Source organism: Capsicum annuum, chromosome 10, assembly GCF_002878395.1.
Source record: "Capsicum annuum cultivar UCD-10X-F1 chromosome 10, UCD10Xv1.1, whole genome shotgun sequence".
NCBI classification, from domain to species: Eukaryota; Viridiplantae; Streptophyta; class Magnoliopsida; order Solanales; family Solanaceae; genus Capsicum; species Capsicum annuum.
Genome location: NC_061120.1, coordinates 90,737,098 through 90,752,703, shown reverse-complemented (window position 1 = coordinate 90,752,703; position 15,606 = coordinate 90,737,098). Strand labels below are relative to the sequence as shown.

The 15,606-nt window shown below is 35.7% G+C and overlaps 1 pseudogene; it reads left to right on the top strand.

Annotated features, from left to right (window-relative positions):
• Window positions 1-967: 967 nt before the first annotated feature.
• On the top strand, window positions 968-6,589 carry LOC107845541 (annotated as a pseudogene).
• The last annotated feature ends 9,017 nt before the right edge of the window (window positions 6,590-15,606 follow it).

Genomic DNA, 15,606 nt, shown 5'->3' with positions numbered 1-15,606 from the left:
ATAAACAGTTATGAAACATGTTAAGAATTATCATTAGATCCTCATTCAAAGGATAATTCAAGTCAAATGACGGAAGCACATCTGTTGATCCAATTTAATCTCATATTTATGTTGTAAGTGTTCCTATTGTGTGTCTCTAAAGGATAAAGTCTATGCATACGTAAAGTCTACGTATACATAAAGGATAAGGAGCAAATGACCATAATAAGAAGGTAATGTACTATTGAAGAGCCTACGACATAACACTTCATGAAACCTTATGAAAGGTTCAGGTACATAAAAATAATGAAGTGATGAGATCTCAAAATGTTATGTCACATTATGAACCGATACAAAACGATATATCATCAATGATATCTTTGATACAATATTATTGTAAAGGATTACGAGGATCTGAATTCTATATTTATTTAAGCATGCTAACATAGAAGTATTTATCAAGTGACATGAATGGATGCATCTTGATAAGCATAAAACTTACTTGATTTGCAATCCAAGCACTAGAAGATGTCACATATGAAATGTTTGATATTTTCACTTGACAAAAATCTAAATGAAAATCTCTAAAGGATTCAAAATGCTTTAAACATATAAAAGTTTCTGAGAAATTTGTTTATTCTCCTTATAAGGAATAAATTGATAATTTAAATATTACAAGTTGTTCGATAACTTTACAAAGTTGTTCAACAACTGTGTGAAGTTGTTGAGACAACTAATGGAATTGTCGAACAATTGGAACAATTATTTCAGTTGTTTAAGCGACTTTATTTTTTTAATTTAATAAGATTGTGGGATCCACTTATCCTCTTTTTAAAATTAAAGACTCCCTAAAGACTCATTTTTCTAGTTATTTTTGCACCATTTTCAATAAGCAAATGACATTTTAAGTCCTTTACGTAAAAAGAAAAATAATAATAAAAAAATATCAACTAGAAACAGAGGCGATCGCTCCAAGTCTTTGGTCCCTTTTGTCATTCTTCAGCAATCAAATTCCATTTGGTTAACGTTCTCCCTTTTCTTCCGTCTTTCCATTTTTTTCGTTTTATCATTTCATCCTTATCCCATTTTTTTCTCATCAACATTTATTATTTTGCTACTATAACCTAAAATACTAGTACATACTGTTTTCCCTTTCAGCAGTTGCAAAAAAATATCATCATCTCAAATATCGTTGATGCTTTTTGAATCACAATTGTGTAAAGCAATTAGCTGTGTATTCCTTGAATGAAGAAGACTTCAAGAACTTCGTTGCACAATGAAGAGTGGTGTTATTTGCATGGCAACAAGAATAATCCTATCGTGGACGTATAAATCAGTTTGCATTTTATCGACTAATGTGGTCGATCTCAATGATGCCCAATGTCGATTCATACGACAATTCTTCGGCATTATGTTCCTTTTGAGGCATGCAAAAATGTTAGTAGCTTTTTTTTGAAGAAATCTTGTTCTGCCTCTGATTAGTGGTCGGTTGTCTCTGTTCTTGTTCTTTCTTTTTCCTTTTTCCTTTTCTGTGTCTTCTCTTGTAGGTGTTTGGTTGTTCAACATAATGATTTCCGGGGCTGGAAGTGGAAATGGAAATGGGGAGACTTTAGGATGTTGTACAAATAAGAAAGGAGGATATTTTGATTGGGGTAATGAGGCACCCTACTTGCAAGATGATGACTACGTTGAGAAAGACCCCAATGGCCGATACGTTCGGGTAATTTTCTCTAATCCAAACTGATTATAGGAGTAGTTCCTTTTGTTCATAAATGCAGTTTAAGTTTCTGTATTTTTCTACTGATTCAAGTGTTAAGATTTCGGGTCTGTTGGTACGAAGGAAAATGTTTTGCTAGAAAATAAATACTCCTCCATTTAAAAAAGAATAACCTACTTTGACTTGACACAAACTTTAAGAAAATAAAGAAACTCTTAAATCTTGTGATTTTAAATTAAAGTTGTGTTAAATGTACCAAAATATCGTTTATTCTTGTGGTTCTAAACATGTCTGGAAAGTTGAAATTAAAGTATTATCAAAAAAGGAAAGTCTTTTTGAAACGGATTAAAAAGAAAAGTAGGTCATTCTTTATTAAACGGAGGGAGCATATATTTTTCAAAGTATTTGTTTATAAACTAGGTAAATAGTATGGGAAGGTGGAAGTAAGGGGTAGAGATATGAGGTGGTGGGGTGAGGATGCGGTGTGCTGGAGGCTGGAGAGTACACAATCAATGTAGAATGCTACTAATGGAACTTGTTTTTCCAAGAGTTTGATCAACCCAAACATGGAATGATAAAGTTATAAATCCATACCAAACACACCCTTATAAAAGTTTACAGCGAAGTAACTCATGGTTTAACAATTAAAACTTACTAGTTAAGTTTAGAAATTGGATAGTAGATGTCACAAAAGCACACGTTTAGTTGAAGGCTCAGTTTTCTAAGTTGGACTTGATGAGGATCAAATTACAATTTTCTCATATTGGTGTTGCACTGCTGTTTCTTTTCCAAACCCCACATGTGGGATTATACTAGGTTTGTTGGTGGCGGTGGCGGTGGTGCTGTTTCTTTTCATTTAGTCTGTTGGCTTGTGTCAAATGCAGAAATTAAAATTATAGTATCAAAGGTTATTGCACTTTAGCCAGACAGATGCCTTTGAGGTAGGTGGTCTTAGTTGAGATGAGGTGCAAAATAAAAAAATTCATTGACAATTTAATTAGAAAACAATATCAGTGGTGCCTGTTTGCATCATTGTTAGCATTCATGAGCTATAGACGTTGGCAGTGAGTTCTGCTGAATCCTTTAGAGGTTTGATTAAACATGTTGTCTCTTATTATTTGTCAAACAGCAAGAGTTTAAGAAATTGGAAACTTTCAAATAGGATGGAAACTAAAGTTAAGAAAGGCTGATAGAAAACAAGCCGGGCAGCTTAAGAGGAATTTTTTGGGATCATAATTCCTCCCCAATCCAGGTCAAAGGTCTTCCCTCCCTTTTTTTCAGGGGCATGCCTCACCCTGCGATGAGAGGGAAGGTCGAATGCTGGACCTGATTGAATCCTACACCAGTTAATGTTTTTCAAATTATTCTGAGAAAAGGAGGGATTGCTCAGCAGCAGATGGAGGGATAGAAGAAATTTGATAAAAAGGTGTTAATTAGTTTTTGGTAATTATGTTCTATAGAATATGAAGGCCATGATCATTTGCATGAGCTTGGTCAAATTTATGTTGATCTACTTAACTTTCAAAATCCCTCCTAATTTCCTGTTCATCAAATTCAAACTAGATTTTCAATTGTTATATTGTTATGTTCTATGATATAAAAGGTGTAGCTGGAATTTTTCTTGTTATTGAAGGAGGAGGGGAGTATTTTGCCATGGCTAAAGGCTTCTTTATTTTTGTTATGTCCTTTCTAGAACTGCTTTTATCTGTGTTTCATTGGGCTGAGGGTCTATTGAAAACCACCTCTCTACCTATGGTGTAAGGTAAGGTCTCCGTACACCTACCCTCCCCACCCTCCCTAGACCCCCGTTCTGGGACTACACTGGGTATGTTGCTGTTGTTATTGTATTAAAGGAGTGCATATTGACTACTATAAGAAAGAAGAAAGGAGATTATGAGAATCTCTATATATTTCCTTTGTTTAGCAGGCAAAGCTTCAAAAACATCAGTTCATTGACAATCCTTTATAACACCTGCTTTTGTTTTTTCTTACAGTATAATGAGCTATTGGGCAAGGGAGCATTCAAGACTCTGTATGTTCCTCAGCTTTGTCTCTTTTTTGGTTTTCAATTTGATCCTTGAATTTAATATGGCCAATTCTTTTTATTGAAAGAATTAAGCTGTTTGTCTTGTCCTTGAATTCTTTTTTTAGCTACAAGGCTTTTGACCTACTTGAGGGTATTGAAGTTGCATGGAGCCAAGTGAAAATTGAGGATGTGATGCAGTCACCAGAAGGTTTGGGAAAATTGTATTCAGAGGTCCATCTTTTGAGAAACTTGAAACATGACAATGTAATGAAGTTATACGATTCATGGGTTGATGACAAGAAGACGACAATTAACATGATCACTGAACTCTTCACGTCTGGGAACCTGAGGCAGTGAGTTTTCTTGATAGTTTTTCAGTTTCTTCATTTGCTTAGTAACATCTTAGTATATTCTCTTAAAATGATAATGCATGTATTCATGGATGTAGATACTGGAAGAAGTATAAAAGTGTTGACATGAAGGCTATAAAGAATTGGGCAATGCAGATTCTTCAAGGTTTGGAGTATCTTCATAGTCAGGACCCGCCTATCATTCATGGGGACTTGAAATGCGACAATATTTTTGTCAATGGAAATCATGGGGAAATCAAGATTGGCGATCTTAGATTGGCAACTATTATGGTGCAGCCGACTGCGAAGAGTGTTATTGGTATGGTTGTTTCTTGTAGTAGTACAATTCTAGACAAAATTCCTTCTCTCGGGTACTGACTTATTTATTGCTATACAAAAGGGACCCCTGAATTTATGGCCCCAGAGCTCTACGAAGAAGAGTATAATGAACTAGTAGATATATATTCCTTCGGAATGTGCATGTTGGAAATGGTAACCTTTGAGTACCCATACAGCGAGTGCAAGAATCCTGCCCAAATATATAAGAAAGTTAGCTCAGTAAGTTAAAATAATCTGAATCTGTAATTGTATTTTTTGTTTAAAATTATGTCGTTCTGTCAATCTCAAAGAACTATGCATTATCAGGGCATTAAACCTGCTTCCCTCAGTAAAGTTATGGATTCTGAAGTCAAAACATTCATTGAAAAATGCTTGGTTGCAGCATCTGAGAGGTCGTCAGCCAGGGACCTCCTGAAAGACCCGTATCTTCAATATGAAAAGTTGAAGGAGTCAGTCGATAATCAAATTCAGTTACCTAAGCAATGTCCTAGATCCTTGAGTTTGTTGAAACCTTTACCTCATTCCATGGATGTGGATTTAGAATCTAACCAATCTATAAATACTCATTCCAGTTGTGGAAGTCCTAGTTTTCGAGGTTTGGAATTTCAGACGTACCATCACAATAATGAATTTAAATTAATGGGGATGAAGAATGATGTTAACTCAATTTTGTTGACCTTGCGAATCAGAGATCCTGCTGGTCAGTATATGAATATTAATTTGTTTCCTATTATTTTTTTTTTTTTATTTATGAGCATTGTGGAATCAGATATCCTCTTTCTTATTCCACGCATTTGGTTATTGCAGGTAGTGTAAGCCATATACACTTCATTTTTTATCTTGATACTGACAGTGCACCTTTAGTTGCGGCTGAGATGGTTGAACAATTGCAGCTAGCTGATCATGATGTAGCTTTTATTGCTGACTTTATTGATTACCTAATACAACAACAACAACAAACCCAGTGTATTCCCACAAAGTGGGGTTTGGGGAGGGTAAGATGTACGCAGTCCATACCGCTACCTCCGAAGAAGTAGAGAGGTTGTTTCCGACAGACCTCAGCTCAAGATAAAGAATAGTAAATAACTGGGTTGTAAAAATAGTAATCGTAGAAATACGAAATATGAGAAAATACTGGCGACACGAAATAAGACAAATAGGAACTAAGACATAAGAAATTATTGATTACCTAATAATGAAGATATTTCCAGCTTGGAATCCTTCTTCTGGTGACCATTCTAGTGGAGGGAGAAATGCAAGCAAACAACCTCAAGAAAGCCTAAACCTGTCTTCAAATTCGTGGCATAGAGACGTGAGCGGTTGCCCATCCAAGTCGAAAGGTCACCAGGGTGTTGTTTCTGACTTTAATGTGGAAACTCAAGTTGGTGCTCAAAGTGAGAAAGGTGAATTGTATGTGAATTCACATGGCACTTCTCATCATGTTACATTTGCTTCCCCGTTGCACTTGGCGCTTGTGGATGATGGAAAATCTCAAGGATCGGTTGTTTCTAGAGTCATGGATGAAAATGCTTGTATAAAGATTGAGAATTCATTTGTATGCTTTGATGATCATATTAATGATGGATTTACTAAAAGTTGTAGTACAAATATCTCGGAGATGGATTTCAGGTATTTGTTCCATGACAAATGGACAACGTCGCGGGAAAATAGCATTGATGTTCCAGAATGCGTACCATCAAATGAATATGGAAAGGATTCAGAGATCACTTATTCAGATATCGACAGAATTTCTAGAGGCATGAGTTTGTCGAGAAAGATGAGGATACGGAGCTAAAGTTGGAGCTGAAAGCAATTGAATTGCAATATCAACAGTGTTTTCAGGAACTCTCGACGATGAAAGAGGAGGAACTGGAAAACTGCAGGAAGAGATGGATGACAAAGACAAAGTTGGCAGGCAACTGAGCGAGAGTGGACGCGTTGTCAGCTTTCTTCAAATATCTGAGTTTGCCTCACAGATTAATGATTCTGATGAAGGCTAGTATTCGTTTTCTTCTTTTCCTACGCGTAACTATGTTAACTTCGATCCTTGTAGGATCTTGTGGTCTCGTTCTAGACATAAGATGGATCACTTTATTGGCGATATTTTGGTAGGTAGAGATCATATAAGACATATATATAAGGCATAATACATAATTTTAACTTACACCAAATTATAATTATAATTATGACCTTTAACTTTATCAGTTTACACCAAATTATAATTATGACCTTTAACTTTATCAGTGCACAAGTAGACCCTTTAACTATATAAAAATTGAACAAAAAAATACTTCAATCCTACTTGGCAAAATGCGTGTATATACTCAAAATCACGCGCATCAGAGTTAGAATTGAAGTATTTTTTTGTTCAACTTTTGTATAGTTAAAAGGTCTACTTGTGTTATAGTGAAAACACGATGAACTCCATTGATGAACATTGAAGAACCCTAGAAGGTTCGAGAACAGTAAGATGAAGAAGAGAAAGAGTCTTTCTTTATTGGATGAAAAATATCTGCCAATCTCTACAACCTCAACTAACTCTATCTATATATACACACTTGTAGTGGACCGGGTTGAGTATTATTACATGGGTTAGACAAAATATGAATGAGCTAGACAATTACAGTGATGAATATGTATACATTTATACAACTAACTGTATATGAAAGATATACAATGTGTGTATTATGTAATGGCTCCAACACCCCCCTTAAGCTGGAGGGTGCAAACACACCAAGCTTGCCAAGAATGTGTAGATGAGCAGGGTCAAGTAAAGACTTTGTGAAAATATCAGCGAGCTGATCAGCTGAAGGGATGAAATAGAGAGAAATCAGGCCGGAATGAAGACAATCACGAACATAGTGACAATCGATCTCGATATGCTTCGTGCGCTCATGGTAGACTGGATTGCATGCAATATGCAAAGCTGCCCATCATAATAAACAGAAATAAGATCAATGACATGACAACCAAAATCAAAAAGTAGACGAACTAACCAGGAAACTTCAGCAACCACTTTACGAAGAGCGTGGTATTCAGCTTCAGCTGAAAATAGGTAAACAGTAGGTTGTTCCTTACTCTTCCATGTGATAGGAGAACCACCAAGTGTGATAAAATAACCAGTCACAGACCGGCGTGAATGATCACAAAAAGCCCAATCAGAGTCAGAGAATGCCAGTAGAGTCAAGTCAGCAGAATTAGACAATAATAAACCTTGATTAGGTGCATTCAATAGGTATCTGAGGACATGAAGACCTGCAAGGAGGTGAGACACCTGGGGAGCCTAAAGAAATTGGCTCAAATGTTGAACTGAGTATGCGATATCAGGTCTTGTATGTTGTAAAAAATTCAATTTCCCAACAAGGCGACGATAAACAGAAGGATCAGTAGAAGAGGCACCTATATCAGTTATGAGTTTAATTGAGTGATCAAGAGGAGCACTAAAAGGAGTAAAGTTGGTACAGTGAAACTCAGATAAAAGTTCTGAAGTAAACTTCTGTTGAGACATCAAGTAACCCAGGGGATGAGGAGTGACCTCTAAACCCAGAAAATAATGAACAGACCCAAGGTCCTTGATGTTGAATTGGGAGTCAAAAAAATGTTTCAAAGTATCTAATTCATGAATATCATCCCCAGCCAGCAATATATCATCAACATACATAGCTAGTACAGTATAAGAAGCACCAACAGATTTGGTAAAGAGAGAATAATCATTCTTGCTAGAAGAATAGCCCCAGAGAAACAAAGCTTCAGAAAGTTTAGAAAACCACTGTCGTGAAGGTTGTTTCAACCCATAAAGAGACTTTTTAAGTTTGCAAATCAAGGGAGATATAGGGGGAATGGAGTAAGAAACTTCCAGCCCAAGTGGGGGCTTCATATAAACCTCCTCAAGTAAGTCCCTATGAAGGAAAGCATTGTTAACATCCAATTAATAAACAGTCCAGTTTCGTTTAATAGCAATAGATAAAAGGACTTTGATAGTAGTGAACTTTACTAATGGGGAGAAAATTTCATTATAATCAATTCCTTCTTTTTGAGTATTCCCACGAATGACCAAACGAGCCTTATACCTCTCAATAGACCCATCAGTTTTATGCTTAATTTTGTACACCCATTTTGAAGAAATGGGCTTCTTGTTAGGGAAAAGGTACCAAATCTCAAGTGTTGTTGGATTCAAGAGCCTGAAATTCCTTAAGCATAGCATCCTGCCAAGAAGGGTGAGAAACAGCTTGGTGATACGACTGTGGCTCAGTAGAAGGAGGTTCAAGAGGAACGCTAGTGGAGGCTGAATGACAGACATAGTCTGATAGGTAGGTAGGGGTGATGATGGGTCTGGTAGACCTTCTTAAAGGGATAGGAGAAGGTGATGGAATAGAAGGAATAAAGGGTAAAGGAGAAGGAGAGGAGATGGGAGCTGGGATAAGAGGAGGAGAAGAAAAAAGAACTGGAACAAAAAAAAGAAGGAGGGGGAAGTCTAGAGAAGGGGGAGAAGGTAAGGGAGGATGGTGAGATGAATAGGGGAAGATGTGTTCATGGAAACAGACATCTCTAGAATAGAAAATGGACTTGTTTGAAAGTTGCAGCAACTTATACGCCTTTTTTTCCAAAAGGATAGACAATAAAAACACAAGGGATGGCTCTAGAGAGAAATTTATCTCTTCCAACAGGAAGGGTAGTGGCATAGCAGAGGCAGCCAAAAGAACTTAGATGATCAAAAGAGGGAGAAGAACCATGAAACTTTTCATAAAGGGATAGATTGTGTAAAACAGAAGAGGGTAGCCTATTGATTAAGTAAGTGGCAGTGAGGACACAATCACCCTAATACATAGTAGGGAGTTTTGATTGGAAAAGCAAATTTTTTGAAGTTTCTAAAAGATGTTTATATTTTCTTTCCACAACACCATTTTATTGAAGTGTGTGGGGAATGGTTATTTGGTGAAGATACTATTTTCAGCAAAAAATAAAGAAGCTTCAAGGCTACTACCCAATTCATATGCATTATCAGATCTGAATGTCTGGATAGATGCTTTGAAATATACTTTAACCATACAAACAAATGCTTTAAGAATGGAAAGAGCATTGCTTTTACAAGTAAAAAGGTGAGTCCATGTGACTCTGGTGAAATCATCAATAAGAGTGAGGAAATATCTGTAACCAGAGTATGTTTTAGTGTGGTATGGTCCCCATTTATCAATGTGAACTAATTGGAAGGGAAGAGTGGAATGGATATTGCTGTGGGGAAAAGGAAGTCTTTGTTGTTTAGCTAGAGGACATACATCACATGTAAAGGTTTGACATGAAGAAAGTTGAGATTGAAGAAAGGGAATGGATTTTATTTTATGGTAAGGCATGTGACCAAGTCTTTGGTGCCAAAATACATCCATTTTATTAGAAACATGTGAAGAATTACAATAAGATGGAGTCACATATGGTATATCATGAGATACATTGACAGAATTTGAAAGATATGTACTACTAGAAACAAAAAAATGAGAAACAGTAGACTGATGCGTAGGAACTAGAGAAGCAGTTAGATCAGCATGACAGTAGTATAATCCATTTGCAGCCTTACCAATTTCCAGTGGCCTCTTCAGAGAAGGGCCCTGTAAATGACAAAATGTGACAGAAAATACAGCTAAACATGAGAGATGTTTAAGTAGTTGATATATATAAAGTAGGTTAAAATGGAAAGAGGAACCAACAGAACATTGTCTAAAGTAATGTCATCCCTTAAGAGCAATGAACCAGTAGACACTACCTTGACTTTATACCATTAGGTAAGGTAATAAGAAAAGGATGAGCTAAAGATTGTAAGTTGTGAAGGAGGTGTTTATGTGGAGTTATATGATTAGAGGAACCTGAGTCCAGTACCCAGGAGGTAGGGAGTAATTGGGAAGAAGCACACACACTGTAGCCAGTAGAAGTAAAAACTGAGCTGTTGCACAAACCTGGAAAGTGAGCAAACCCAGAACTCTTTGCATGATCAATCTGAAGAGGATGCATGGGAGAAATCTAAGCTTGTTGGAAAAGAGTCATGAGGTGATTATATTGTTTCTTGCTGAAACCATGAGAAGAGTCCTCTTTGTAAGAGTTTGAATGTGAAATAGAAGGGGAGGACTTGATATCAGGATCTGACAGCTGAACACAGGAAGTAGATGATTTCTTGCTCTTGGTGAACTTGAAATTAGGAGGAAATCCATGAATCCTATAACAGGTGTCAATAGTATGGCCAGGCTTCTTGCAATATTTGCATATCTGTGACCCATGAGACTATTTAATAGTACTAAAATTTACCTTTTGATGAAAAGGTCTATTACTAGAATTAGAGACAGGAGCAGAAGCATTAAATGAGACTGGGTTACTAGAGAAGTGAGGTGGTCCAGACTGAGATTCTTTTTGGCTTTCATTCTGTCGAAGGAGAGCATAAACTTTACTGATAGAAGGCAGAGGTGTCATCATCAGAGTATTGCTCTTGATAGTGGAATACCCTTCATTCAAGCCACTAAGGAATTGGAATAATTTTTGATCATGGATGAACTTGGATAGTGCACCACATGTGCACTCAGGACCAATATAAGATGAATTCAGTTCATCCTAGAGTGACCTCATCTTAGTGAAATAAGCAGCTATGCTGGAAGACCCTTGAACAGTTGAATTTATTTCCTTTTGGACATGGATATACCTAGACCTATTAGATTGACCATACCTATCATTTATATCCTTCCAGATATCCCTAGCAGTAGGAAGGCACATAACACTAACAACAATATCTCTTGAGAGTGAATTTATGATCCAAGCTTTAACCATATGATCACACCTTTCCCAGAACTGGAAATATGGATTATGAGAGTCAAGTTGAGGAAGTTTTCCATTGATCATTCCTAACTTGTTTTTGGCAGATAAAGAGGTGATCATGCTATTTCTCCAAATAGCAAAAGCAGAGCCATTAAAAGGTATAGGTACTAACTGATAACTAGGACTCTCAGAAGGATGTATGTAATAGGGATGAGAAGGATCCAAAGATAATTCTTCAAACCCAGCAGCATTGGCAGAATTGTTAGTAGTACTAGCGCTAGGAGGGGTTGTCATCCTAGTGATATGTAAGACTACGAAAATAAGAGCTATTTCCAGCACTAATAACAAGAGCAATTTACAAGAAGGATGAAATCACGACAACAAACTACAGATCCAGATAAACACCATACAGAAATAGATCTACTATAACAGTGGGTTTAATGATCACAAAGAAACCTAATCGGTCCTAAATGATGTATTTTCAACCGGAAATCGATGATAAATAGATCAGGAACGAGTAAAAATTCAACAAGTGAGTTACAAATACTGTTTACCAATCTCTTTTATACACCTGAAAGAGAAAAGGTCTTGGGTAACAAACTTGAAACAAATGTCGTATTGGTTACACCGCTGTCACGAACCTATATGATTTCGCCATCAACGGGTAAGGTCGGAAGGTGAAGAAAGAAGAGAGGATCGATATGCACTGCTCTGATATTATGTTATAGTGAAAACACGATGCTCCATTGATGAACATTGAAGAACCCTATAAGGTTCGAGAACAGTAAGATGAAGAAGAGAAAGAGTCTTTCTTTATTGGATGAAAAATATCTGACAATCTATACAACCTCCACTAACTTTATCTATATATACACACTTGTAGTGGGCCGGGTTGAGTATTATTACATGGGCTAGACAAAATATAAATGGGCTAGACAATTACAGTGATGAATATGTATACATTTATACAACTAACTGTATATGAAAGATATACAATGTGTGTATTATGTAATGGCTCCAACAACTTGTGCACTAACAAAGTTAAAGGTCATAGTTATAATGTGTATTTTTTATCAGGTGGCAACATTTGAATGGATTACTAATTCACGTAGGAGCAATTGAGTTTTCACGCATGTAAGTTGCAGAAACAGAGTGTTTTTTTGTTCAGCTTTTATATAGTTAAATGGCATAATTATAATTTGGTGTCAAGTTGAAGGTCCTATTTATGTATTATGTCCATATATAACTGTGTACATTGTTGTATAGCTTTCCTTGTTTCAATCTTGGCTTTGTCGTTTTTCTTTTCAGTTCTTAAGGATGCAACTGTCATGGCTATTTAACCTGTAGGCTGTAGTATGTATGAATGAGCTCACGCCGTGCCCTTTAGTTCTAATCTCCAGTATGTTACTGGTTGTAAAAGAGGCAAGTGGCTCGTAAGATTCACATCTATGTAGCTAATGAAGTGTATGAAGTGGCCACGTCTCAACAATGCCCCTACGTGAACTGTGACAAAACCAAAAATTTCACGAAGGTTGTTTGAGCATTAATATATATGTATGAAGCATACTTGTGTTTGAGCATTAATATATAGGTATAAAGTTGACCCATATTCTTCATATAATTTTCATATATACAATATAAATTCTCAACGTAAGATCTTTAATTGAGCATCCTTCATTGTATGTGCCGAAGGATGTTCAGCTGATCACTCTTCATTGTATGTGAACAATTGACTAAGAAGGAAGACTCGCCCAAGAAGGAACATGACTTAGCACGATTTGGTCTAGAAAATCCTTGATCATTTTTACATCACATTCTTGGCTGCCTAAGAAGATTATCTTTCTCTTTATATGCAATATACACTTCTCTGCCTTTCCTGTAGGCATGAGCCAATACGTTTTGCACATTATCAAGAGCGGAGAAAGGACCATAGTCAAAAAGTTCATCTTATTTCTTTCTTTTTCTTTTTAGCAATTGAACAAAATATACTAGACACGTGAAATTTATTGGGACTGCATAAGTTTAACAAAAAACAAATTTCATATTCACTAAATTAAAAAAATTACTAATTTCATATTCACTAAATATAAGAATGTTACAACTTACAAGAAGATAAACAAGAAGAAGTTCCACTTACAAGAAATTCCTATTAATATTCTCCAGTTGCGGCCAGGAAGAAGAATCCAAACTACAAATCATTTCTCAAAGTGATGTGATCATTATCAATAGAGAATATACCATTTGATATATATGATTAAAAATAATGGGTTTAATGGTGAAAAAACAAGCCACCACTTTGGGGAATATATTCGTAGATATCTTTTTCACACATGTACTTACTAGAAAGTTCTCTTTCTAATTTGCATTTAAATACAAGAATGTAAAAGACATTTCAATTCAGCTAACGTCTAAAACATGTTTGGAGGCCTCTATTTAATTATTTACTCTTCAATTGTTACGTACTTGTTATAAAATATAAGATAGATAAGAAGAAGAATAGAGAAAGAAAAGAGAATAATATATTTCAGGGATGATTTACAATAAAGAAAGCCCCTCTAATTTCTCTCTAGAAGATAAACACTTCATCTTGATATATATATTCGTTAGATCTTGATAGATCTTGATATATTTTGATAGATATCCACTATATCTTGATAGACATTCACTATAATGCAAATACATTTATAGCACTCCCAATATATCTCGTTAAAACCTAACTAGAAAAAACTAAATGAAAAAAAAAATCTAGTGAAGAAAAATGATTACACATTTCTAATAATACGTATTTCGGCCGCTTCATTACAAATTTTAAAATCTTACAAGAAAAATTCAGTGGGACAAAAACTTGAAATGAAAAAAGAGTACAACGCGTATTTGCTTCCCTTGATGAGAACATCAATTTCGAATCTTAAATCTTCATATTTCAATCTTGTGCATCATCTTCTTGAAAATTGTAACTGATAGAAACTTTGTGAATAAATTACTCATATGATCGTTTGAATGAATTTATTGCACATTGATATCATTATTCTTTTGGAGCTCATGTATATAGAAAATCTTTAGAGAAATGTATTTTGTTCTATCTCCTTTTATAAATTCTTTCTTGAGTTGTGCTATGCATGTTGCATTATCTTCATGCAAAATCATGGGTAATTCATCACATTTCAAGCCATATTTTTTTTCAAATGAGATGTATCATTAACCTCAACCATATACATTCTCGACTTGCTTTATGAATAGCTATCGTCTTAACATAATATGAATGTCATGTATACATAGAATAACAAGGACCCTTCATGAAAATAGGTAATATGACTGTATCGAACCATTATGTCGATCATATGAATATCATGTGTATTCAAGAACTTGATAGTATGTGTTAGCATAAACATATTCATACAGGACTTTCAATTGCAATATGCATGTAGAAATGAAAGGGTAAGTTTGGTGAGGTGGATTGCAAATTATATTTTATCCCTTGGTGTGGATTACCCGTGGGTCGAGGAGCAAGGTGTGATTAAGAAGGCAACATAGAATTTCACTGTAATGGTTTAGTGGTTAGTAGTGCATTATTATTTATATTTGACTATGATATACAACTTACTTATGTGGGATTGTGCAACACTGATTACAAGAATGATGGCTAGTTATGATATTGATTTTGTAGCCATTATTAGATAACAACTTCATGAGTAGACATTTAGTAACATGACGATACTATTTTTCCTTTCTTTATACAATTGTTGTATGATGAGGATAGTGTGCTTAAGATACTAGGATTTGACCTTAGGGGCGAGGAAACAGGTGTGTACCAGATGTGTATGATTAAGGATCCAAAAAACTTGATCCTTTCCCAAAGATCTCATGTGCCTAAACTAGTGATACCAACCCAGTCGGAAGGCTTATCAATTTTGTAGATCTGCATGATAGAAAGGGTAGAGATATTGATGTAGGTATGGATTTTGAGATGGGGAGCCAAGAGAGGCCCCCTATATGAGAATTCATTGTAAGGGGACACTAACTACATCTACTTTAGTCCCAATTTCCACTTTGGAGCTAGTTGCGACATCTTTAGTGCCCCCTCACCCTCTACTATAGTTACTACTACAGGTATGGTGTTAGTATCCCAAGAATTTTTACAAAGCTTAGTACAAAGTTATCTTGCTACTATAACCTGACTAGAGAATGTTGAGAATAAGATGGCATCAATTATATGGGAAAATTCCTTGGGTCTGAATGATACTAGAGGAAGTCGAGACTAGATTATAGGTTGTACATAGGGTTGAGATATTAGAGTTGTGAGCTGAGGTACAGGTCTATATAAATGCTTTTGAGGGTCGAGTTTTAACCAGATTTAGTGATATTGAGGCACCCAATATGAATGTTATTTGGGAGGAAGT